Source organism: Agelaius tricolor, unplaced genomic scaffold (assembly GCF_023055355.1).
Source record: "Agelaius tricolor isolate 1412-34295 unplaced genomic scaffold, bAgeTri1.0.p SCAF_16, whole genome shotgun sequence".
NCBI classification, from domain to species: domain Eukaryota; kingdom Metazoa; phylum Chordata; class Aves; order Passeriformes; family Icteridae; genus Agelaius; species Agelaius tricolor.
The window spans coordinates 13,579,047-13,602,734 of NW_027269276.1; the positions used below are offsets into that span (position 1 = coordinate 13,579,047).

At 40.7% G+C, this 23,688-nt stretch overlaps 1 protein-coding gene across 4 annotated transcripts in view; it reads left to right on the forward strand.

Annotated features, from left to right (window-relative positions):
• The first annotated feature begins 18,060 nt into the window (after positions 1 to 18,060).
• CGNL1 (cingulin like 1) overlaps positions 18,061 to 23,688 on the forward strand; it is a 56,405-nt gene continuing 50,777 nt past the window's right edge. Inside the window, exon 1 of one of the 4 annotated variants that reach the window (XM_071441622.1) lies at positions 18,061 to 18,561. The gene's annotated coding sequence lies outside the window, so the exon portion shown is untranslated. Of the gene's footprint in view, positions 18,562 to 19,304; positions 19,441 to 23,688 lie in introns of those variants that run through there. The other 3 variants (XM_071441621.1, XM_071441619.1, XM_071441620.1) reach the window with 3 other exon arrangements.

Genomic DNA, 23,688 nt, shown 5'->3' on the forward strand with positions numbered 1-23,688 from the left:
AAGTGTCAGACTAGAAACAGAGCAGTGCTGTGATCTGCTGGAAGACATGAAATATAGACAGATTATGAAGTCTGATATGGCTACTGAGTAATGTCTTCATTTAGACTGTGTAAAATTTTTAGGTAATATCGTCAGCAGAGATAACTGGCACTGAAGCCACACTGTTTTTATCAGCAAGACCTGGATCCCTTTTATCTTGCATAAAACATTAATTACTAGATTTTATGCAGTTGTCTTGCCCACTGTGGTTCTCTAAAGAAGAGGTGTGAAGGAAATAGTATTTGTAAGGAAAAGCTGAAAAGTGTTTCCCTCTTGCAAGGCACCCACCTTGAAACATTCTTCACACAGGATACTGAGCTGGATGGGCTTTGGGCTGACCCAGCTCTTAACTTCTAATCCCCTCCTGTCACCTGGAACAAGGCCTGGTGTTACTCTTTTGCTTCCAGTCCTGGTCAGACAGCACCAGGGAAGCACATGACAGTACTGCAGTAACTGCTAAACAGTCTGCTGGGCTCAAACCCTTTGTGTGAAGCACTGAAATGGATCCTGCCTGCCAGAATTGTCACTCCCAAGTGAGAAGTTGGTAGACATTGGTATGCTTTGGATCTCCCTGCCAACAGGAGAATCATGCATTTTTTAATTATAGAGTGGGGTACACAGTTTGCCAACTGGACACTTAAAATACTGATCAGGAGTTATTCCAAGAAGTACAGACTGCCTGTTGGAATTGTATCTTGCAATGCTGCTGACATCCTGCTTTGTGTCCTAGAATATGAGATAAGATTATGTATTACCTCAGCTAGGAAAGATGAAAAAGAAAACATTGCTTGTCAATAGACACAGATGAAACTGTTTCTCAGAAATCAGGTGACCTGAAACTCTTCTATAGCAACTCTAAGTCTTCAAGATTGCACATGAATAAAGAACTTCAAAGATTTAAGATGAGTAAAGAAGATATTAGAAAGTACGGAAGTATCAACCAAGCCTGGGGATCCAAGAGAGGCTTAATTGCAATGAGAAAAGGAATAAAATATAAATGTCAAAGTATACATACAGAATACTCTGGTAGTATCTGTAACTACTTAGTGAAAAAACTGAATAGATTAGATCTTCTTTCCAAGTCTAGAGATTTTTTAGTACACAGATGGCCTAGAATTCAGTGGAAACAAAAGTATCACATCATAAGTCAGTTGTTTAACATATTCTGTGTTTATATAAACTATGAGTAGACACAGCATTACTGTAATACCATGGTTGAGCAATCAGGCACTCAGGGGTCAGAAAATGCAGCACAGGTCAAACCACAATCATAATTCTCCTCTTCTCTTGCTTATGCATGAAAATATGAGTCTGGATGTTCCACTGACTTATATCAGGGGGCCTGAGTGAACCAATAGGGCTTAACAGCCCTGACCAGCCTCACCTGGAACCTCTCTCCACACCCCTGCCATGAGCTCAGGGGCTTCATTTGAGCTCAGCCATGGATGTTTAGCCTCTGCCTGAGCTACATCTTAGGTGAGGCTGTGCTTGGCCATGGACCCTGCTGATCAGATCATGAGCTGAGCTGATTCCCAGCTGCCTTTCACATGCAGAGTCCTGCCTGCTGATTCCTGAGCTGACCCTCCCTGTAGGCTGCCTGCCTGCCTGCCTTGATGCTGCACCTGCTTTGCAAACTCGCCTGGTTCTTGGGCTGTGCTTAACCCCTGCTGCCTCCCCTTCTCCTGCTGTGCTGGTGTGGGATGGAGCTCTGGTTGACAAGGCCTCTACCATGCTGGCTGTAATATCATGTTTGGCTTCTTTGGTGGGGGCCAGCCCCTGCTCTTATCTGATCACTTTATCTTACCATTTCTATTTCTGAAGATGGGAGAGTGTGACTTTCCTATGAAGTCCTACTTATCCAGTAAGACTTGAAGGCTAAGTATGCATTCAGATTCAGCAGCTACAGACTACTGGTTAAAAGATAAAATTGAGTTAGTAAAATCTTACAACTACTGCAACAGTATGGTAACATAATATGAATGAATTGTATATTGAAACAAGTTTAGTTGTAATTTTCTCAAAACCTTGAAGACTGCTTGAATGACACTTTTTAAGAGATTTCACAAAACAATATTTATTGGCCTATTAAAATTTGTCTTTCTCTTTGAATTTTTCAAAAACTTCCAGATTTTACTAACTGAGTTTCATCTTTTAACCAGCAGTCTGTAGCTGCTAAACTTCTAGATTTCAGTTATGAAAACTAGGATTTCCTTTAACCAAAAAAAAAAAAAATTTGGGGGTTGTTTGCAAAGTTGTGTCAAAAATACAGAAGTGTTCCACCTCTGCTATTAGTTTTTCTAAGACCAACAGTTCCATAGAAAATATTGAGAGAAGGCTGAAGCCATCTCAAACTGGTGAAATGTTGCATGTTTCTGGGCTTCAGTGCAGAGGTGAAAGAGGTGTAAACTTCTGGCATCTTAGAATTTGGTGGCTCCTGTTGATGTTGTTTCCCCTGAAATCTTGCCCAAAGGCTAAAACAGTGAGACTATTCTGTTGAATGAAACATTTCTAGAGACAAAATAAAATAAATAATAAGAAGGAAAAAAGTTAGGAGATGGCTCTTGGAAAGATTTACAATGCACAAGAGAAAGCTAACTGACAAAAGAGATACTGCTCAAAGGCATTCTCATGGACAAAATATGTGCTTACTTTTCAAAGCCAAGGAAACTTCAAGTACTTAAGGGTGGGGGTGTGTGCATGTGTGGAGATCTTAACCTGTTGCACGTTAGCAAAGTATGGTGAGAAAACAACAATCAGTGGCTTTGGAACTGGAAAAACTAAGGCCAGTACCTAAGCAGTCTCTAGTCTGTTCAAGTTCATTTGTCAGTTCCAAGATGAAATTGCAAGGACTTTTTCAGAGTTAGAGAAATTTGAAGTCAGAAGAGACTGGGGGGGAGAGGAGGGGGAGCATTAGATGGGGAAAAAACAGTCTTTTGAAGTTTTGTATGCAAGGCAAGATCTGGATTTGTGCCTTTAAAGCAAACCTTCCTGATGTTACAAATTCAAAAAAAACTCATTGTGGCCAAAAGCCACATGGCATGCACTTATCTTTGGGAGGAAGGGGGAGGGAGAACAGTTCACAAGCAGGAAATGGCTTCCAGGTGTCTCCCTACTCCAGTGCACAACTTGATCACTACAAACCAGCGGTGCCAGGTTTAGTAGTCCCAGCTGTCTCGCCTCTTCTCAGGGATTTGGACTAATCATGCATTATCACAGCCTTTCTGCTGGTGACACAGCATCAGCCTGGCTCTGGAGCTATGCTTGAACAGCTTACAGGCTGTGGGTGATTGAAAAAGTTACAGGTAGTCCTTCTCAATCGAGTGTGAGCATGTGGAAATAAGCAGGGTACGCATCCCTCAGTCTGCGTAGGCACTCGGGCCCATGTGTGTAGAAATTCAAACCACATCTGTTCCTGGAACTGGACAACAAAATCAGTTACTCTGCTGCTTGCTGTGTTGTGGGAGGAAGTAACTGAATGTGGCACTCTCTTTCCATCACTGAGCTCTCTACAGCTGGCAAAGAGGGAGGAAAAGATATATTTAATTTCTTCTACCTCCATGTTGGTTTCAGTTTTTTTCCCTCCCTTCTTTCAACAGCAGAAACACTTCTTTGTTGGTATTATTCTTTCATTATACAAATGTGGTAGGAGGAGCTTTACAAAGCCTCACCCCACCTTGTTAGTTTAGAATATAACAAAAAATTAATTAGCTTTTATCTAACCGAAAGGAAAGCTAGTTTTAAGGAGTATTGTTTAACATTCTTTTGGCCCTTTCCTCAGGCAGAAGTTTGAAGTTGTAGCATTAAGCTGACAGAAGAGTGCTGCTATCCATTTTACTCTATTATTTACATCAGTAGGAGATCATAGTGAGCAGAGCAGTGTCCTTTTATTTAGCAATGCAGTGATTTTCCCAGCTCGATAACTCTACTGTTTTCTGGTTAACCAGAATAAATTTAATATTCAACAGGGAAAGTGACATCTTGAGGAGGAAAAAGGAATAGTAAAGAAAACGAACAGTAATTTTATTTTGATTGAATATATTGTCACAAAATAGTGATAATTTACTTGGCTATAGAATCAATGAGTGTTTGCATTCTCAGTTCTGGTGAAAGCTTCTCCATTGCTTGCCCAAGAGATACTGTTTTCACTGGTGGTATCTGGAGTTTTGTTCAAAACTCTTGCATTCAACTATAAATTTTTTTGTGACTATTTCCCTCTTAAAGATGAGTGAAAATATAGCAAGCACTTCCTTGGTGTGGAAAAGAGTGTACATAATTTTTCTCAAGTACAAGAGCACTTTCCCCAAGCCAATGGAAGAACAGATTAGTGAGAAGCTTAATGAAGTAAATATTTTTAGCCAAAAGCAGTCTGAAGTGCAGGAATTAGCACTGTATTTTCATGGCAGTGCAGAAGGTGAGCTGGATGGCATGAGCAGCCCTCTGCCTGTAGCAGTGCCCTGGCAGTTGTTCCAAGCCTGTCTTGTGGCTTATGAACACCCTGAAATGTGACAGGCTGCATTAAACTGGCCACATAAGGGCCAAGCCATCGCCTTCTCTCCTTCTCTTTGTTTTCTGGCAGTACCAAACACCCTGATGATAAATGCTCCTACATCATGGTGTGCTGGGTCTATCAGCACTCAATATTCAGTTGATGATTTCATGAAGCCCTGAGATATTTCCACAGAGGTGTAGGGTCATGCTTTTGTTTTTCTTGTCCCACTATTTAATATTGTAAGTTTTAAACCCTATTTCTCAGTGTGTGAAAAACCCTAAAAAGCTTTAAGCTGTAATCCACAAATTCTATTGTCAAAACAGGAAAACCTTGTATATGCAAGGTTTTATTACCCATTTTTTGTCTAACTGCCTAGTTTCTTCCCAGATTAGTCTGTTTCAAAATTAAGCAGACTACTCCTGCACCAGATGTCCAGATGCTCCTCGGGAGAGCAGAGTTGTTTTTCAATTGGCTCACTGTCTTTTAATGAGGCAGGGGACTTGTGACCTCAGTGCATTGTGGCTGATAAATGGTAGGATGTACCCACACATACTCACAGAAAACCTGCAAACACAAATGAGTTGTTGGTAATCTCTAGATTTTCCTAGGGAAAGGCAATCTAGTGGGCAAACACTTAAGCAGAAAGCTAATGCTTAATAATACGTGATTTTAAACTGGCAGTGCACAAGCCTGTCAACATTTATTTCCAGGTTCTCTGATCCTTTTTATTAGTTTCCTGTCTTGTTTTCATCTTAACCAAGCCACAGAAAGGAATGATTTTCTTTTGTTAACAAATATTCAATTTTTTTTCTTCAAATCTGCTTGCATTTCTCAAGGATCTGAACAGGTTAAAAATGTTGTTTGTGCTGCTTGAAAGTAAAGTATGCTCTTAAACAAAAAGTTATGTAACTTTTACAAAATAATATCACATGCTAGACCATTATGCTAAAATCTGATCAGATAAGTAAGCTTTGCCTTCATTAAGGGCTTTAATCTTGACTATACTCAGGGCAGCTTCTAAACAACAGCTTTGGAGTTTTCCTCCAAAAGATCTTTCATGCTCTAGTCTGGAATTTTTAAAGTCACTAACACAATGTTTTTAGAAATCAAAAGCAACACTTTTCCCTCTTTGTTTTTAAAAGTAACAGGGTGATGACAGAAAAACTTCCCTTTGGCTATAAACTGGGTGTTATAAATACCCAAAAGCTAAATCCTAGTCTGGGTTGTTTTTTAAAAGAAAAATTATTTTAATTTCTTTCTCCAAGACCTCTTTTCTGAGATGCATTTGAGCCTTAGATCTCTGCTTGCATTGCCACAAAACTGATGAAAGTCTGAGATCTCAATCAAAGGCTTAACAAAACAATAATCCTCTATTGCCCTAATTCTTCTCGGAAACATCTCTCTCTGACAAGAACAGTCCCTAAGCTTTTACATCTTTTTTCCTGCTTAAAATTACTTTCCTAATTAGAAGGAATTGTTTCCTTCCCAAGCCTTTGTGCCTGAAGAACACTGTATTTATGGAAAAGATCTCTCAGACTCTTCAGTTCCCTGCCCTCAAATACTATGATAGTGATTGCACTCTACATCCTCCAAAAATTCCAACTTCTTTTATAAATAAGCAGAAGAATTCAGTAACCTTCATAATCTACCCAATTTCATTTGAAGCAAAAATCAGAAATAGCAGGAATAATAATGAATCACAGACTTCATGCATAGTGTAAACACTAACTTTCAAGCACAACTTTACAATCTAAAATTAATTTTCTTTCCCAGATATATTTACTTTTTACACTTCCATGTTAGCCCTGAGTTTTTACACATCACACTAAGCAGGAATTTGAATCAGAATGTGTGAAAGCAGTATAGGTAGAATTAGTTCAGTATTGAAAATTGAGAAGGGAATGTAAAACAGATTTCCATACCAGAGGGTTTGGGATTTGTTTTTTTTTTTTCCACTCAGTAGCTACCCATCCTTACAGACATAAAGGCCCCATTGCAAGAAGGTACTTCTGCAGGAATAGTGTCAGCAGTTTCAAGCATCTGAGGAACTCTATCCACCTAGGTAGGACACATGCTCAGATGTCATCCTGACTAGGTTTGTTGTAATAAATTTACTTACCAGCAAATTTCAGTGTGCTAACTGCTGACATGGACTATGCTCCTGGAAGTTCTTGATAAGCTGCAACAAGATTTGGAATGTCATGAACAATCAATGAAAAAATAGACAAATTTGAGTACAGCTGAAAAGCAAATAATTCATACTAAATGAGATGAGTCCAAGTAGTGTGGTTTGGAAGAGCACTGTATGAAATTTGTTGGTGCCTGTTGGAAGTACTCAGTGTGAAGGTGTGATGATGGCCATGGCTCCTGTGTCCAGGTGGTTGCTTAAGCACCTATCCAGTAGGCATGGCTGCCCCTGATCTGACACTCTTTCTTCACAAGTGAATGGAAGTGGCTGCTCTAACAAGTGACTGTCTCTTTTTATGCCTGTCAATACCACTGTTTAAATATGAGAGGAATGCTGAAGCTGCAGCAATGGTCCATCTTGCACTTAGCAGGAACCCAGCTTAGAAAGGCCACCACTGATTCATGGCAAGGTCTTGAATTCATCTCCATTGGATATTGAAATCTGGGAATGGACTGCTTTTCCTCATTTGAATTCACATCTCAGTAAGGATATTGCAGTCACAGAAAAAGTCCAGACGTTGAGAATGATTAAAAACAATCTGAAGAGACTTTTGTAGTGCCAGATTTGTGAAAACTCGTGCTACTGAGCTGAGACACAAAGTAACAAAGATCATGAGGTTATGTAAAGCAATGAGTATTGGTACCAATGTTCCCATTGCTATCCTATTGAATAAGAAGACAACATACAATAAAAAAGATCAGATATTAAAATTTGGTTTTACAAATATTGCTTTCCCTCATCTAGGTAGCTAAATACAACAGGATGATAATCAGATGGGATTAAAAATATTACTAAATAGTTAAATGAATTACAATATCATTTTATGTTCACTAGGTCAAGTAACGTTATTTTTCAGAGAACGACTTTATTATTTGGAAATAGAAAGTGCTGTAGGCACACAGTTTGTGGTAATTGGGAGAGGAGCTGCAGCTCATCCCCAATGGGTACAGCTGTGAGAAGCAGGCCAGCAATGAGCCATGGAGTGCCCAGGGGCACTGACCAGCACCAAAGGGAGCAGAGGGCACACAGGTGCAATGCATGAATGTCTGATGTGATGTTACTCTGTATGGGCCAATGCTTAAAGCCAGCTCCTGCTGAAATTGCATAGGGATACTCTGTATATCATGGCCATCACGACTGTGGCGTGTGCTGTGACAAAGTGCTGCATACTTTGGGTATACATAACCTTTTTAATTAAGAAAAAAAAATGTTCTAGAAAATATTTTTTTTATTCTGAAGGTATTCTCCTCAATTAATCCTAAAATTGCCTCTGAAAATCCTTGAACACATGGATTTACACCCTAGAATTTAAAGTTCTGTTTCTGTGGCAGATGCTATTTATGCTCTTTTTTTGACATCTCAGAGGATGAACATGGCAGAAGTTGCTTTTGTTTGCATTGTTACTGCTCACAGCTCCATGAGGGAGTTATACTTCTGAGTAAAGTCTGAGATGTGTCATTAATGATGAACACACACATCTATGCTGTAAGGAGATATTCTAAATGTAGGGTCACCCTACAGCTTGTACAGTTTCACAGGTAAGCAGCTGGAATATAAGAGAAAGTAGAGGAAGGACTTGTCTTTCTCATAGTCTGAGTCTGCTCGGGGCCAAAACCTGGCAGACTGCAAAAAGAAACTTGTGCATCTGGACAAGCCATATCAGAACAGAGAAGGCTGAACTGACTTGAAAACAAGCAAAATCTGTGAAACAGATCTGATCTTTTGAAGAGCCAGTGCAGAGCAGAAGAAATGACAGAGCAGAGGGGCCATGCTGAAAACTGACTGCATCATCAGCACTCATGGCAATGGGAAAACTCTGGATTGACAACAAATAAGCCGATCAGGCAAAATACACTCAGCTGCTTCCCAGGTCCACATGCAGACTTGGAGGAAGCTGAAGTGCAGAGCAGAGCCAGCTGGCTGTTCCCGAGGGTGGGCCCACTGCCAGGCAGCTGCGACAGGGGGAGCCAGACTCAGTAGCCACCCCCTGATGACCTGGGCTACCCTGGGACTGATACTCTTTATTAGGAAGGGGGAAGTTGACTACACTTTGTGAAAATAGCCATAGATTTTGTTAGTTATTATTTAAAGATATCTATACAGCCCATGTCCTACAGTCTGCTGCTTGCATTACAAAATAATGAAGAGCACAAGAATATCTCAGTAAGAATACAAGAAAAGGTTTAATTCATTTTTTCCCCAGAGGGAAGTCAGAAATTAAACTCTAAGCAAGAGCTTTGAGTCATGGCTATCTTGCCAAAAAGAGCTGTAGATATTGAAACTGAAACTCTTTGCTACCAATTTAGAAATTTAGGTTTTGAGCCTCTTTTATGATTTTTTAAAAAAATTTCTAATGTGATTCATTGCTTATTTTCTAAACATTCAATGTCTCTGTTAATTCCCTAGTTTCACATATGGAAATGTGTATGCACGGATGTGGCTGGGCAAGGACACATTTCAAAGACACTGATCACAGAAGGAGGCTGTCAAAGCCACTGCATAAGCACAGGTCAGCACATTTGTAAAATAAGATATTTATCTTTCTTCAAGAATTAGGGGTATCCCTTCAGTGAAGTACTAGAAGATGCATAAGTGCAAACACTGCCAGCTGCCCCTGTTAATGCAACAAAATGAAACAAATATTTTCACTGCACCTCAGAAAAGAAACATCACTGACACCCCCTACCACTCTTGTGGTTTGCTATAGAGTATTAAAAAACAGGAAAACACAATATATGTATTAGGATCCCACCCCTTCTTACCTTCATGGATTTCAGAGAGGAAATGATGAGTGTTTCCATATATTGTTTTTTCACTCCAGAAAAAAGAATGAAAATAATTTTCTGTACCCAGTTTCTGCACCTGGGGCCTAAATGAAGGGAAGTAGGTAAATAGTTCCAAGTAATTAATGTAATGACTCAGAGGGGCCACAGAAGGAAAGAGGAGTTTCTCCAGTTTAAATGTTTGCATTCATGCTTTGCCTAAAGCAAAACAAACTATCTGTCTTCTGGTTTGTATTTTCCCTATGAAAACTTCCATTTGTCTTATTGTCACTCTAGCATGTGCATCATTTACAGCTTTCGCTGCTTGAAATGTCCAAGTACTGTACATTGTGAGATTTTTTTTTCCTGAGCTTTTACGATTTTCTAGAATTGTAGAATGTGCTGTAGGAAGTGACCCAGTAAAGGCAGACTCAATGTAGAATGTGTTGGGTAATTTTTGTAAGTGGCTGCAGCTTAGAGGTACTGTGATGTTTGCTGTGTGGTGAAGTCTCCAACCCCAAATTAAGTGCATTGGTCTCTTCACACTTCAGGAAAAGAGAATCCACTACAGGAATGACTAAAGTTGATAAGTTACATCCTGACTGGGCATTATTAAAAAAAAAGATGATGGGTATGGAGTTCCATCTGTTTCTGATATTCTGGTCCTTTAATGTGAGCTGCAGAGGTGTGAAAATCTTCAAAATACATTCTTGAACTCTCTCCTAGAGTTAGAAATTTAAGTCAACCTGTTCTTACAAAATGGGAGGAAAAGTATAATCTCTTTTATCTAGTAGCTTGGTCAGGAAAGGATTAATTATCAGAGGAAGTCTGTGTTCAAGTCTTGACTCTGAGGGTATAAGATTTGCATTTCTAACTTTCCATTTTAGGAGCGTCAGTATAAGGGATGTTTAGGGGAAACACTTGTAGTTTCTCCTAGGGAAGTGAGAACACTGCCCACCAGAAATACCATGAATGGAAAGAGAACTAAGTATGACCATTTGTCTTAATAGTTTGTGTGCTTAAGGTTGAATGAGGCCTAGGTTTTGTTTGATCAAATCTCTACTTAATCCTGAGGAGGAAAGCTCTGAGACAAAATCCTTGTCTCTGGCCAATCATTGTGTTCTTGACTTGCAACAGAAATATTTTCCACAATCAGACCTCAGGCAGCAACATTTCTTCTGTAGAAGAGACTTGCCTGATGAGTGGTGATAGTTAATTTTTGCCAGCTCTCACAAAGAATTTCATTTGACTATGGCAAGCCTGCAGTCACTGTGCTAGGTAACACCAGGACCCCTTTGTATGATCCAGGGACATGCTCTAACCTGCAAGTTGCTAGTGAGGAATTTGATGTGGAAGCTGGAGACTGGAACAGGACAAGTTCATCTCATTGGAAGCCAGCAAACAGCTCTTAAGCTTGCTCCATGCTGACAAGGTTTCCTAATGTAGTGGTCTTGGCAAAGCCTCCCTAGAATAGATGGTGCTGAATTTGGCCAAAAATGCTCAGAGGCCTTCCCCAGGCAAGACAAGATGCACTGACTTCTGTGTACTAAACTGGGCCTCCAGTAGAGCTGCTGAAAGAGTGAAGAGTCACAGTCTTGGTGACACTGAATCCAAGTGAGTGATCACTGGTGAAGCCTTAGAAAACAGACTGAGTTCACATCTAACAGGACCATCTCATGGGAAGGATACAAATCCAGTGGAAGAAGCAGAGTAGCTGGTGCTAGGAAAAGCTTGAACAGGGAAAACTCTGCTTCTGTAGTACCTGTTTGATGTCCTGCCAGTCTCATGACCTGTGAGGGCAAAGGGCAGTTCTGGTGCTGCAGTGCAGCCCCAGCAGGCAGGGATCACCTCCCACAGCCCTGACTCAGAGCAGGGCTGCCACGAGTCTGTAGCTTCATCTTGGTCTCACTAAAGGTGGTCTCACCTAGGGAATATTAGTTCTCCTTATACTGATTTAAAACGGGCAGTTCTGATTATTAAAACAAAATTATTATACTTTTGAGGTTTATGGACTCCACTCTCACTGGAAAGAAACAACATTTCTTAACCACACAGAATTAACTCAATTGTTTCTTGACTGTACTGAGTGGAACATAAAATTTAGTATTTAAAAAAATATTGTATTGTTGAGGGAAGAGTATAGCAGGATACATTTTGATTTCGTCAATTGTACCTAGGATTTTTTTCACTTGCTAATTAAATTACAAAAGTATAAGAAAACAGCTTGGGAGTGTGGTGAGGCAATCAGTAGAACTACAGACAAATGAAAGTAAAACAAAGTTAAATCCTTCCCAACAGAATACCAGATAGCACAATGTAGAAGCATCATCTTCATGTAACTAAGGATTTTTAAAAATATTTAAATGGCTTGCTTGGAACAATAAGCTCTTATTCAACTCTCAATGGCCTTGCAACTAAAAATATACTCTATTTAGTATTTCTTTCAACTTGTTTTAGAGAACATCAATAGTTTTCTCAGAAGATACTATCACTGTTTGGCAGAAACATACTTGCAAAAATAAACTAAATCCAGAAAATGTTTCCAGGGATGTTTTTGGATGCAAATGTGGATAGTGACTCTGCCCACATCAAAAATAAAACACACTAGCTCTACCATGTCCTTTGCTAAATATAAGCATCCTAACATTGATAAGATTTACAGAAAAAGAAACTGATTGCCATATATTATTACCATCTCCAGTATTTTAAGAGCACCCTCTACAGACACAAAACACTAACCCGGAAGAGTTCTTCCTAGAGAAAAGAGTATTAACTGAAAACTGGAGGAGCAGTTTAGTTCATTAGCATAGTACCAGATCTATATAAAAATACCTCTTTTGGTAAAAAGGAGCAGACTTGGCACAAATGCCAAAGATAGAATCTATTGCATCACCAAAGCCTCCATCTTTGAGAATTTAAAGTACCTTATATATTCTGTGCTGACTCACAATTGGGCTGTAAGCTTCCTCTCTTAAAGCAATGGATGGCTGTGGGATCTGAAATGGAAACACATAAAATACACTGTTTTTTTCAAAGGAGAACAAGTAACAAACCATGGTAAAGGCCAGGATGAACTAGTTCCCCTGAGTTAATTTAATTTGTTTGGTCAACCCTTATATAAGAGTTGTGAAAATTGAGGACTTAGTTCATAAGTGGAACTTAAAAATTTCAAAAAATTGAATCATTGAAATTGATGAAATTTCATCAATTTCATTTCCATGAAATGCTTATTATACACATGTACATTCTAGCTTTGAAACCTCAATCCTCTAAAACCTGCCTTTAAGTTGTCTTTCTGTGTTTCTCCTAGATTTGCAAACATACAGTTATTTTCTTAAGTCTTCAGTGAATCAGTAGCTAAATTACTGCAGGTGAATCAGGAGTGATGTTTTTTCTTTCAAGGAGAAGGTGTAGGTACTATCTCTAAGCTGATTCTTAAAATCATTGGACATCACTAAAATGTTTACATCTCTTCGAAAATATTGCTTCACAAAACTGTTTAAATGGTACTACCGTACCCAATTAAGAGAAGTAGCTGGAAATAAAAACAAATGTAAAAATATTAAAGAGAATACTTTTTTCCTGGTTTTTACTTTCCAGCTCCTCGGGAACGTGTCGAAGGACGGAGCTGTCACCATTAGCGAGGCCAGCAGGTGGTGCCATTGCCCCGCAGCACAAAGGACCCGCGGCCGCTCCCCCGAACCCAGCCGGACAAAGGGCCTGGATCAGGAGCTGCTTTAGGCTCCCACAAACATTTCCTTATCTTTGTCCAAAAGCAGGAAAAAACCCACCCCAAACCGAAATTGCTAAGACATCCATGCATGCCTATAAGAAAAAAAAAGTTAATTTTTACTTGGGATAGTGATGCTTAGATTTAGACCCAGGTAATTTAACATTTCACCTCTCTATTGAAATAAATAAGAGCTACATGCATAAAGAGCATAGAAGGCATTTCATTTACTACATTACTATTTCTGTGATAAATGAATCAATATTTACATCTGCAATGACTGAAACAATATACCCTTTAGGCTTTCTTCAAATAAATACATTGACAATGCCAACAAATCACTCTGTATTTGTGGAAATAAAGGCTCAGACTATGCTACTCTTAAAAAATTAGTTTGTGGCTGCAGCCTGGGCACAGCTAAATCCCAGCAGCCTGGGCTTGGCCAAGGAGGGCTGCACAGACCACAGCCAAGCAGGTAATGACTACAATGGTTTCTGGAAGTTTAATGCATTTGGTAGTACTTAGGCTTTTTGCAGGCTCCTTCTGGAAAAAAACTTTTTTCATTGCTAGGATTACTAAAATGAGTCTAGTGGGAGCAAGACTATGTCACTAAGGTGAAGGAAAAAACATGGATTTAGCCAAAAGTTGCCCAAGGAGAACAAGAGATCAGAAACCCTCATTGTGGCTAGCTGCTGAACAGTGTCCAAAATCTTCACCTTAAATTCATATCAGTATTAATTACTTACTTAATTACTTGACTACATATTTTTTTCTTAAATGAATACTGAAACTATCATATTACTTATGATCAAACTTTCTGTTATGTGCATTTTCTCTCAAAAGGTTTTAAAGTCAATGGTATCTTCTCTTCATCTCACTCTTGATTTCTGTGCACCTAAGTAAGGTTAATAATTGTACAGCTTTATATTCAACATGAAGAGTACTTGTAAACTTGAGCTAAGATGAAATTGAATTCTACAGAAGATGTTACAATTTAAATCTTCATCTCCTAAGTTTCTTCTTCCCATGCATTAGCTAATATAAAGTGTTTTCCAGTGTTTAAGTGATCTGAAAATCTAAATCTCTCATTTTACAATTTAATCTGTAATTTTCTACATTTTATTAAATAAGTCCAATTCTCCTGCAATGTAAATATGTTCTTGAATATATGGCTAGGATTATTCAGGCTGTTTTAGAGCCCATGGAATGCTAGGGTTAGAGATAGAGAGAGCCCTGTGCTCTGGGTTCTGTCAGCAGTACCCTGTGTTTGACAGCTGCATGTGGGAGAAGAGAGAAATGGGAGAAATGTAAAAGATTGGGCTACCCCCAAACAGGAAAAAGGAGGAGAGGGGGGGAAGAAGGGAGGAGGAGAGAGAGAGGAGAGAGAGAAGGTCCCCTGTGAAAAGGGGGAGGTGTGGGGAATATAAGAAAGGTAGAAAATGAAAGGCCTGCTTTTTGGGTTAGTTGTATTTGAGGAAAAAGCACAGATTACACATTAAAAAGCATCTGATAAGAGTGCATCATTACATTTCTTCAAATGCCTCATCTCTTTCTCTAAAGACCTGAATTTTTAAGATGGTGTTTCTTGAAATAAGAAATGGATAAAAATGTCTATTTAGTAGCTTACTGAATATAGTAGTAAGAAGTATAGCTGCTATTTCAGACATCTAATATTTGATAATAAAGAAAATTTCCAACATATATTGTAAAGGATAAGTCAGAAGCAGTGCTTCAATGGGATTATACACCAGACTTTTTCCCTCCTACTTTGTACTGTGATTATTGGATTAGATTCTTTCCTGAAAGGCAGTGGGGGACTATAATGAAGTGCCCACACTCAGTGAAGTGTGTAGGGCCACAGCAGAGATCGAGGTGCATCTTGCTGGAGCCAAGCACAGCACTCATACACCAGGCTGTCAGCACAGATACTCACTGCACAATGCAGGGGAGCTGCTCAGCTCCTGAGGTGTGCTGGAACAGGCAGCAGCTGGAAATCATCTACAGCACAGGCTGCTGGGGCATTCCTGTTTGTTTGTGCTTGAGCTGCAAACTCCATTTTGTATTGTGTTTCACAAGTGCCTGATAATACACTGCCTGAACAGAGAGCCATCAATCAAAGTGTCGAACCAGTTTTGTAAACAAGGACCAAAACCTTTACTTAAAGGCAAGGAAAAGAAAAATAACTGGCTGAGGGGTGGGAAAGGAAATGACAGTCTCATAGAGATGATATTCTGTATGTGACCCAAGTCTGTCCTCAGTGCAATTTTAGCTTATTGCTGGGTTTGTATACATTCCTTCAAAAAATTCTTACCTCACTGGATAGCCTTGTACTTCTGCAGTATTACAGCTGGACTATGGCTCCTACTGAACAGCTCATGCTTGCAGCATTACTATAACTAAGTACTTGTAAAACTCATGCTCAGAATATGCCAAAGATCTGTAAGAAACTGTCTGACAAAATGTTTGCCTTAATATTTCATTAAAACTGTAGTCTAAAGGCTCAAAGATTCAAAATAAACTTCTCTCAAAGGCTCAAGAAGTGTAGGATAGTTTGTGAAAATCCAGTCAAAATTTTGGTTTGGGATGCTCACAGCCAATACAAGTAATTTAGCAATTGTGCTTGTCCCACCTTTTTCTTTCTTTTTTCATTCCCTCATCTGTGATACAGAAAAATAAAGTTAAATGAAAGAAAGAAATAAAAGAAAGAAAAATGCCTTGGCATATTTTTCTGAAAATCAGTACAGAACAAGAGAAAGGTTTCCTGAGCAGTTTAATGCTGAGCATGACAGATAGCAACTGAATTGTCTCCTAAGCTGTTACCTGAGAGGTATATAATGAAAAAAAATTAATTATAGACTATGTAGTAATGACTAGTCATCATAGACAGGTTGTTTTAGTAAGAAATTATTCTTATAGGGTTTTTTTTCTTTTTCTGGTTTGCATCTAAATTTAATGGAAATGTATTATTGTACAACATCATTGATTAACAGTCTTCATTAACCTTTAACAACAATGTGAAAATTATAGGTGTATACACCTCTTTAATTAAGCATTTTGTTTTCTATTAAGTGCAATTCCTTCACATCTTACCAAACGACAGTATGAGGCTGAAGAAACTGTCAGCATGTTTCTTAACACTCTAATTGTAATAAAATACAGCCATTATAAATGTCTGTACAATATCTGTGAGTTCAACTGAAATGTTGCCACACAACTCATGTAACTGAGGAAAAAAAAAGTTTAATTGCTTTCTTTTCTGTTCATTGTTTCCCAGATTTTCAGGTAGGGTGAGGGTATAAGCTTCATGTGCTTTATCAAAAACTACAGGGAAAGGAGCTAAGCCAACTCTGTGCATCTTTTACTTAAACAGTTGCAAGATTATGGAGTTATGTGGAAAAAAAATGCACATGAAAAGCAAATGTTAAATGGCAAAGTATGTAAAAGATGAGATGGCAGCACAAGTTTGGGCTGTTCTGTCTCATGAACATATTTTTTGTTAATACTAAGGGCAGAAAACTCCATACATCTATGACTCTCTTCTCAAGAACCATTTTGAGGGAGAATTAGTGCTTTATGTAGACATGCAACAGAAGTCTTTACAGACCCTGTCCCACTGAATACTTCCATCCTCTCAGCAAACACTGTCAGTAGTCTGCAAACACCTCACTAGCTGCCTCCTTAGAGCTGTTTATAATTTGTGCAATTCCTGGAGTTTACAGCTCCTTCTGCTGATTAACCATCAATATAGTACTTTATCACAAGCAGTTGCTGTCAGACACTACTGGTTCATTGTTTTGCTTTTGACTGTTTCTTCCAGGCCCCAACAGTCCCTTATGGAATACTGACTTGTAATACTACCAAAACATATATTTTTAAAAATTCTTAGAATGCATTTAATTTTCTGGGGTAGATTTGTGAGAACTTTACCTTTTTTTTTCCCAACAGAGAACCCAAAGCTGGATACAGTGTCCCAGCAGTGTTAATACTGATGTTGTATTTGGAACACTGCCTTTTCCAGTTGAACCTCTTCTGTTTATGCATTCTAATTAAGACAGGGCCATTCTCTACAGAAACCCCATACAATTATATAAAATTCCATATATATATATATATATATATATACACACAGTAGTCTTTGCTAATTGTTTTCACAGACATGTAACAGGCATCAGAGCAGCTCTGATAGAAATTTGAGCAGTGACCTCCAGCACTGTTGGATTTGAGGAGAGGATGTGTTCCTATCCATGCTCCTCCTGTTGAACAACTTTGACATGCCTTCCATGACTCATATACTAAATTTTTCCTTCTCATGTTCACTGCCCAGCATTTTTCTGTTGTAGGCAAGGATATATCACATTTTGTTGTGGTTTTTTTCTGCCTGTAGATTCAGTAGAACCTTCCTTCTGACTATGCCCCTTGGTTAATGTTGTTCAAACCTTGAGAACAACTTTAATAAGCATGGAAAGGAACTGTCTGAGGCCCATTTCTTGTGACATGGTTGCAGACACTGTTTTTTGGGGTTTTTTTTGGACGACAGCTGTGAACCCTCACCTACCTTTCCTTCACTGATGGATGAGGGAAAGAGACATGCTGCAGTACGGCAGCACTTCAGTTCGCACTCTATGTGTAGAATATTCTGGAATCACTTTGTGATATTTCCAGTCTAGCTGAAGTCAGTGTGGAAATCACCCGAAGTGCCCGAGGCACCAAGGTGTGCCCGAGGTGCTGTGACGCCGCTCTGGGAGCAGCACGGGCACGCTGCCCCGCTGCAGCCCCGCTCTCTGCGCTTCCCTCACCTCCTCCTCACGGCGAGCCGCGCCCGCCCTGCCCGGTCCCTGTGCTGCCTCAGCCCTTCCCGCCGGGCGGGCGGCTCGCCAGCCGCCTCCACACGGCCAGGGAAAACAAACCCGACTGTCAGGCGGCCTCCAGCCGACAGTACCCGGGCCTGGGGCTGGGTTTCTTCTTCAGAGGGCTGTTGTGGCCACCCCGGTCCGTCCCAGCGCGGTTCGCCGCAGCCCTGGCTGAGGAGGGGCAGGGCGGCCTCCCCTCAGTTCACGGCTGTAGGTGCCCGTCGGGGGGCCCCGTGCGCGCCGCGCGCTCCCTCAGGGAGAGAGCAAAGGCCGCGGGCGGGCGGGGAAGCGGCGGGAAGCTCCGGGCTCACCTGCGGGACGCCCCCCGCCTGGCTCCTCCCCGGCCCGGCCCGGCCCGGCCCGGCTGCGGCGCCCCCTACCCCGCTGGAGGGGGCGGGCAGTGCGCGCTGATCTCCGGCGGCGAGCGCGGCTGGCGGGGCGGTGGAGAGAGCGGCGCAGAGTTGGCGGGGATCCCCCTGCGGGACAGAGGCGGCTCGGGACGGGTGAGGAGAACGGCGGCGGGCGGTCTGGGAGCTGAGGGGGGCACCGCGTCGCCCGCTTTTCCCTGCCGCGATGGCCGGCGCCGGTGGGCTGTGGCACAATCGGACCGGAGCGCGGCGGGCACGGGAGCCGTCGCCGTGCGGTGCGGCAGGCGCTGCTGCCCGCGGCTCTGGCAGGGGCTCCCGGCGCCGAGGCGCCCTCAGCTCCGTTAAACACGCGCCTTTCCAAAGGCCGAGGGCGTCGGGCCCGCCCGGGCGTGAGGCGAGAACACGGCGGCTCTCCCCGCACGGCCGGCGGGTGACGCGCGGGGAGCTGGCGGAGCGCCGGCCGTGCCGGGGCAGCGCTTCCCCCGGGCGCTCCTCGGGGCTGCGCTGGCGAGCGGAGCGCGGCCGCCCCGGGGCGGGCGAGCTCAGCGGTTGAGCGGGAGCTGCCGGGAGAACAGACTCCCGGAGTCCTTCGTTTGCTCTGCGGTTGTCACGAGCGAGGGTTTTCCCCCCGAGCGGGGCCGGCCGCGGCTGCCCCGGAGCTGCGGTGCCGCAGCTGGAGGCGCCGCTGCCGGCCTTGGCTTCCAGGTGGGCGGGCGGGGCCCGGAGCCCCCGGGGGCGCCCAGACCGCCTGCTCGCACGCATTCCTCCAGGGATTCCTGGCATTCCTGGGCAGAGGGCACTCTTGACTTCTTTATCTCCCTTTTATTCCGCGAATTAGCGTATTTTTTGCGAAAGGGTGTGTCCGCGTTGTGTGTGTTCTTTTTCATGGGAAAAGTTTAGAATGGCAGCTCTGCCATTTGTTCTTCCAATTAACTTTGCATCTGATGTAATTTATATCCTTCCAATTTGATGACAACTTTATGGGGAGATCAGTGCTGCGATAAAACTTCTGTGGTGAGTTTGCATTAGATTAGCAGTTGACAGAACGATTGTTGGGAATTTTATCTTTCCCTTTTTTTTTAGCATGCAGCTATTTTTAAAAAAACATTGCAGTGCAAGTTGAATGACTATCAGAATAGAAATAGTGGAAACTTCTTGTTGAAATTTGTTCTGTTTTTCTGAACATCTACACTGTATTTATCTTGTGCAGACTCCTAGAAGTGAATCCTGTAGGTGAGTCAGAAATCCCCTGTTATCCCTGTCCTGACTTCTGGTATTCCCATGGGAACTTGATAGATTCAGTGTCTGATGCCTATGCTGACAAATGTCAGATGTGTTGTAGTTATAAATCTCTTTATAGAGCTTGTTTTAACAGACCTTTAAAACTTACATAAAAATATAATTTAAGTGGCAAAACCAAGCTACTGTTTACTTTTTGAAGGTACTGTGTAAGAACTTGTTTGGCTAGCAATTATATTTTCTAGAAATGTCATTGAATTGTCTTGGGTTTTTTTCTCATGTTAGACCCAGGAGAAATCTGCTTATGCTCACACTGTGTTCTAAGCCACATGTGGTTACTGATGATTAATGTAAAAGTGTAACAAGTTGCTATAAGTTTTTGTTTGTTTGGTTGGTTTTTTTAATAATTAGTTTGAACTTGAGTCTTTTCTTTTGGAAGACTCAATCTTAGAATTATAAATTGAAATGAAAACTTTCATAGAGTATTGAAGCCTTTGATTAACAGTGTAGTAAACACTATGTTTTAGAAGTTTGACATATTATGGAAGGCAATTAAGCTGCTTTTTATTTTATGTTATTAATTTCTAGACACAGCTGCATTTTTAAAACAGAAGACTCTGTAAAATAGGAAAGCAGTGCTTCTAGTTTTTGTTAAAATTCTCTTAGGATATTAAGATAGTTGTTCACATAAGAGAAAATGGTTGTTTTTACCGGACAGTTTGTTTAATATTCATGTTTTTAAAAAAATAATCTGAGATAAAAAATGCAGTGCTTCAAATGAAGCATCTATAAAGTGACTGATATTTTTACATGTGTGTTGACAACTTAGAGGTGTTTCTGAAATATGTTAATCATAGGAAAAGTATTGCTACTTGGTTTGCATACACCTTGAATTGCAACTGACATTAACTGTTTCTGAACGCCACCTAAATGCAAATACACACTACAAAGGTAACTAATGTTGTGACAGGCCTAAAAGGGCCTTTTATTGCAACCCCCCCTTGATTACTGAATTTGTGTTGATATTTCCAAGAGCCTGGCTCCTCCATGAGTGTATCACACAACTGTTTGGGTTTTTGTATTTCATTCTCATTATCTGACTTTGTTACATTTTGCTTTTAAATCTAATGAATCTAGACTGCTTAGAGTTGCCTCCAAGCAAACCAGCTTATTTTAATTTCTTTTAATTGCATTATTAGATCTCACTGTCGTTACTAAAATGTCTAAGAACGCACTTTAGGTTCCCCTGGCAGGGTTTTTATGGGAGATGTGAAATTTAATTTTCTGCAGAAATAGTCTACAGGATGTCCTGTATAAGGAATTTTACCTCAATAAAAGGATGACAAAGTTGCAGAAAAGAATTGGTGACAGTTCCTTCTTCTGGTGTACATTGTGTAATAGGAAGTTGATTATTCTGGGAGTATTGGGGAAACTGGTTTGTCTGGGTTCTGCAGCGTCATCTGAAATGTGCAGGTGGAATGACATGACCTCAAATGTGAATTTTTAAATCTTTTGTCATGAAGTAATAGAAGAACATATGTGCTATGAGTTTATTCAGCCTGGATCACAGTGGGCAGGTTTTATTTAAAAATAGCTACTGAAGTATTTTGGCACCAAGTAATTCTGCAGATGCAAAAGTGTAAAGAAAAGTAGACAATCACAGTTTCATTCTGTAGTCTGCTGTTTTACCATTTCTGCTTTTTGAAGTCATAGTGATGATGATGTCATTATTATTAGAGCCTTTTTACTGTGGAGGTAACTGAAATCTGTATATTAATACCAAGCACACAAGCCTGATTCTGCAAAACAACATTCAGCCTATAGCAGCATCTACCTATGTTGATAGAAAGGAACTGCAAAGATTCCTGGTCACTGGTACTGATAGATTTCTGAGAAATAGTAATGAACCCTGAAATAATAGGACTTTTTTTCACTTCTACACCCTCTCTGCAACTCTGAATGGCATCAGAAATGTTGCAGCAACCTGTTGCCAATGTGTTCAGATAAAGCAGGCTTAAGAAATTTGTGTTTCTTCTATCTGTCCCACTTAAATTTTTTTAGAGGTAGGAGGAGGTTATCTTCTACCTGATCAGTTCAGTGGTACCATTCAGAGGCAGGCTTTGTAAGGATTGAGATTAACAAATGTTTTGAATGGCCAGGATGAGATGAAGGTGTTAGAATTTCTCTGATTATGTTGCTAGGTCTCAACAAACTGTGCACAGAGGAAGGTGGTACAGGCTTGACACATCCTGAACTTAGGTTTGGTAATTCTGTTTTTAATGCATCTTGAATGATGTGTTGGAAGGATGTGCAAAATACAATAAATAGGTTGGGTTTTGCTATTTCTCTTCTTAACTGGCAGAAGAATGGAGAATCCACTCACTCACTCACCAGATTAATGTGTGAGGGAAGGTGTTTCACGTGTCCATGGAGTGTTTATTCCAGGCATGTTTATCTGGAAACATGGACACATTTCAGAAGCTGCTTTGACCTTGACTCTGAATGGTGTTAAATCAAAATGGTAATACTTTTCAGTGTAACCAAGTATGAAAATTTAATCTTAAACCCCCAAAAATGGGCATGTTAAGAATGCATGTGCTAAAGGTTTAGTGGAGTGGTAGTCATGGAGTCGCCACTGTTTGGGATTAGAGCTCACTGTATTTTTTCTGATCTTTACCATCTCTGCCAACACAGCTGGCAACCTCCTTGGAGGAGTTTATCCAAATGTAGGCTTATAACCTTTCATTTTATGTGAAATGAAATGGATAGCAAGATTCATAGCCAGACATTTTAGGTATATAGTTTCATTTTTCAAAGAATGCTTCTAAATTTTTAGGCAAATGAAATATTTTAATTTCGGTTGGTCCATCTTTTGTATTTATGAGTTTCATTAACCAGGCTGACAGTATGAGATTTAAAATTAATATTCTGTAATAGCTTTTCACATTCTTCTTGATTTTGCTAAAAAAAAGAGAGCAATGAGGAATAAATGTGATTGGGGAAATGTCTCAGAAAGCACTTTGACTGCAAACACCACCAGGGAGCTTGGTAAGACTGGAAGGTGCTGCAGTGATTACCATGGTGGCCTCTTTCTGCGAGGGTCCCCAGGCATGCAGGGAGTCACGACCACTCAGAGATGGCTCTCAGCAGTCTGAGCATGACCATATTTTGACTCCAGGCACTTGCAGCAGTTCATAATGCTTTAGTTGCATGTGCATTGCATGCACCATTTAAAAGTAGCTGAAATGTGGACATGAAAGCTAAATACAGTGTGCAAAGGAGATGAATTGTCTAGGCTGCCCATGCTTACACAGTCATACCCACATGTGTTTATGTGTTTCTGTGGGTGCATATATAAACCCTCATACACACTTGCAGAAGCCTGGCAAGTAATGACCAACCTTTAGGAATGTTTTAACCCTATTCTGAATTCTGTTGAAATAAATCTCTAAGAAGTGTTGGAGGTGTATTTAATGTTCATAAAGATGTGCAAAAGGGGGTAGTTATTTGCATTCTACTTCAACATAAGCATCATGCAGAATTAGGGTAAAATGTAAGCTTTTCTATAGAGATGGGGGAGTGTTTTCAGTGAGTAAATCAAGCTCAGGATATTTTGTTGGCCTTGTTGAAGATGGTTGGGGTATGCCTTCATACGTTTATTTGCACACCATTAGCTGTTCTATGCAGGGAGCAAGTGTTCACCAGTAGCAACCTTTATTTACAAGAACAATTGACATGTAATGTTACATTAGAATTCCACAAACACTTCAAGCTTCATAAAGAAGCAGCCCTACCTCTCTCATTTCCCTGGTCATTATGCAATTCCAGTGTGAAGGTGAGAAGTGTGGCAGCTTAGGGTGGCTGGTTAAACCTGTGCTTGCAGGGCCCACACCAGGTCACTTTGGCTGCACAGGCTTTGTAAGCCCTTCTAAGTGATTCAGTCCAGCTCACCATGAAGCTCCTTTCCTCTGTGGAGTTTTTGAGCCTCTCTCTTCTATACTCAGCTCATGTCTCTCAGACAGT